Source organism: Mandrillus leucophaeus, unplaced genomic scaffold (genome assembly GCF_000951045.1).
Source record: "Mandrillus leucophaeus isolate KB7577 unplaced genomic scaffold, Mleu.le_1.0 Scaffold194, whole genome shotgun sequence".
Lineage (NCBI taxonomy): Eukaryota > Metazoa > Chordata > Mammalia > Primates > Cercopithecidae > Mandrillus > Mandrillus leucophaeus.
This window is the reverse complement of record NW_012101965.1, coordinates 2,429,023-2,432,387: the sequence shown is the minus strand read 5'-3', so window position 1 is coordinate 2,432,387 and position 3,365 is coordinate 2,429,023.

Here is a 3,365-nt window from a genome sequence, read left to right as displayed (position 1 = left end):
TAGTAGAGTTGGGGTTTTGCCATGTTGGCCAGGCTGGTCTCCAGCTCCTGACCTCAGGTGATCCTGCCATCTCGGCCTCCCAAAGTGCTGGGATTACAGATGTGAGCCACCGCGCCTGGCCCTATTTGTTTTTTAATGTGAGCAAACAAATGACAGAACTCTCAAGATGCCTAAAACATACCCAAAAAAGTTTTGAGAAATAACTTGGAGTAAAAGGAATAGGCAATTTTATTTTACTTTAGTTTTTTTGGTTGCTGTCATAAGGAAACAAAGCAATTTTTCTCTTCTGAAATAAACTATACTCTGGAATGTGCTGTCAATAATTAATGTTCATTGATTCAGTAGACATTTTGATTAATGCTTTGTAATTGTCTAAATGGTCCTTCACAAATGCTATGCCAATCGTTGAAATGTTAGCAAACTCTGGTAATGATATTAAACCAACAGAATCAATACTGTGACAATAATAACATTAAAAAAATAATGTTCTTATGCCATTCTATTCTTTGAGAATATATTTCATTATAAATGCTGTGGACTATGTACGCCTCCTCTGCACGTCTACATGATGAGTAAATCATTTCTGTCACCATGACTGTGGTAGCTGGCCTCCAATAATCCCTTCCTCCTGGCATTCACAGGCTGTATTGTTCTCTCCCACATTGTGCCTGGGTTGGTCTGTGTGTCCAATAAAATACAACAAAAGCCAGGACAAAAGACACTTCTGAGATTAGGTGATAAAAGACACTGTAGCTTCTATCTTGTTTCCTTTGCATGGGCAACACCAGCTGCCTTGTTGTGAGTGGCCCCGTGGAGGCCCATGTGGCAAAGTAACTGAGGCTTCCCAAAGCTGCTGAAGAACTGAGTGAAGCCTCCTGCCAAAAGGAACCTTAGTGATCTTAGCAGTGGATCCTCTGACCCCAGTCCAGCCTTCAGATGCCTGCAGCCCCAGCTTGCCTCTTGACTACACTCTTGTGAAAGACCTTCAGCCAGCACCACTTGGCTAAGCCATTTCTGGAATCCTGACCCTCAAAAAATACGTGAGATAATATTTTTTGCTTAAAGCTATTAAGTGTAAGGTAATTTGTTACCTAACAGTAGAGAATGAATACAACAACGATTCTAAAAGTGAAAGCATCTAAGACAGACAAATCACTGAAAACTGCCCCCTCCATTCCCAATAATTTAATAAATGACTCTTGCCTTAACAATTTTGAGAAATATTCTAATAGTTCGATTTTATGTTTATGAAGAAAATTAAAAACTACCCAAGGAGAAGACCAGAAACTTACTATCTTTTTAATAGCAAGTGAAGATGACAGTTAAAAACTTTTTGAAATTTTTTTAAAAACCCAAATGCTTAGTTAAGCTCATTGCAAATACACTGACAAGGTTTCAGAGTAACAAACACCTTTAACAGAAATCCACTTAAAAATGAATGTTATATTTTATACATTGTATCTGGGGAAAAATACTATAGCTTTTAGTTCTGCAGGTTCTTCCTCTGGATTGACATTATCTTTCCGATGGCAGAGGCAGAAAATGTTATCAGTTTTGGATCATCCTCTTGTCAATAAATCAAACTATTATTCAGGGGCAGACCTATCATGAGAAAAGTAGGTCACGTCTTGATATCAGCCCATCTCTAAATCTCTCCAGGACACAAAATATTCCTTGTTATGACATGGTCTGCTGGTTTTGAAACCTTTTTTTTTCCCTTAAATCAGAGCAAATTAAGCCATGTTAGCCACCTTTCCTTATCAGGCAAAGTGCATCTTGTCTCCCTGCTTGTCGACATTTTATTTTCAGAAATGGATGTTTACAAATTGCTGTGGATTAGTAGTATTTTGTTAATTATGGACTTTTAATAGTTTGTCTTTGATCAATGGAAATAGATGGTTCTTACTACAGAGAGGTTTGACTTTTCTGCAAAGAGGAGTTAAAAGAATTCTCTCACATGGACTGCTTGTTCCTTTGGATCAGTTCTGGTTTCACCTGGAAATTGTATCATACATTTGAGTATTATTAAAAATAATGTTGTGGCCAGGTGTGGTATCTCACGCCTGTAACCCCAGCACTTTGGGAGGTCAAGGCAGGTAGATCACTTGAGGTCAGGAGTTCGAGACCAGCCTCGGCAACATGGTGAAACCCTGTTTCTACCAAAGAAAACAAGAAACAAAAATTAGCCGGCATGGTGGTGGGCACCTGTAGTCCCAGCTACTTGGAAGGTTGAGGCAGAAGAATCACTTGAACCAGGAAGGCAGAGGTTGCAGTGAGCCACTGCACTCCAGCCTGGGCAACAGAGCGAGACTCTGTCTCAAAAAATAAAATGTTGAAAGTGGGATCCACTTATAACAGGCTAAGAGGCTCTGTTTTAATAATAATAATAATAATAAATATCGTGAAAGCCTTTATATGTTATAACGTATTTAGTCGACACGAGCAAGTTGGTTGGCATATAATAAAAATAGTCGCTAACACTTACTAAATCCTTACCACACAGCCAGCATGGTTTATGTGCTTTATACAAACCAACTCATTCGGTTTCCATAACTCCTCTATGGTACGTACTATTGTTATCATCTCTATTATACAGATGAGGAAACTGAGGCACAGAGTTTAGTAAGTTGCCACAAATTCACACAGCTAGTAAGTGCAGGAGCTGGGTTCAGAACCCACACTCTTAACCTCCTCACTCACATGCCAGCGTTGTAAACCAAGTAGAATTTAAACAGAATTTAAAGACAAGAAAAGGCTGATGAGAAAACATGTATTAATCTATGATATTAATACATCAAATAATTTGGGAATTTAAAAATGTTAGATACTAATCTGTTCAGCAAAGTTTTTTGGGATCCCACCACATTTTGTTGTAGGAGGTCCTTTCCTTTTCTTGCCAGAATATGTACTCCCTTATCTGGTCCTAGGGAATGCAAGCAGAAACTCCTTTTTTGACACATTCTTCAGATGATATGGTGACCACAAAGGTAGGGATTCCTAGAAAACTGTGTTGGACTCTACTCTGGTTTATGTTTAGTTGCCGAGAACAGGATTTCTATTCATTTGAAACCACAGTCAAATTTATAGTTGTGGATACATATATTTCACCTTGGCCTTGGACTTTAGCCATTTGTCTCCCATATAAATCATACTATAGTCAATCCTATCTGTATCGATGAGAAACACCAGTTCAAGACTCATCTTATTCACTCATTCAACTCATATTTATTGGGTACTCTTATGGGTTGAATTGTGTCCCTCTCTTGCAAAAACAAATAAATACAAATAAAAGATATATTAAAGTTCTAACCTCTGAGTACTTCAGAATGTGACCTATTTGTAAATAGAGTTGTTGCAGATATAGT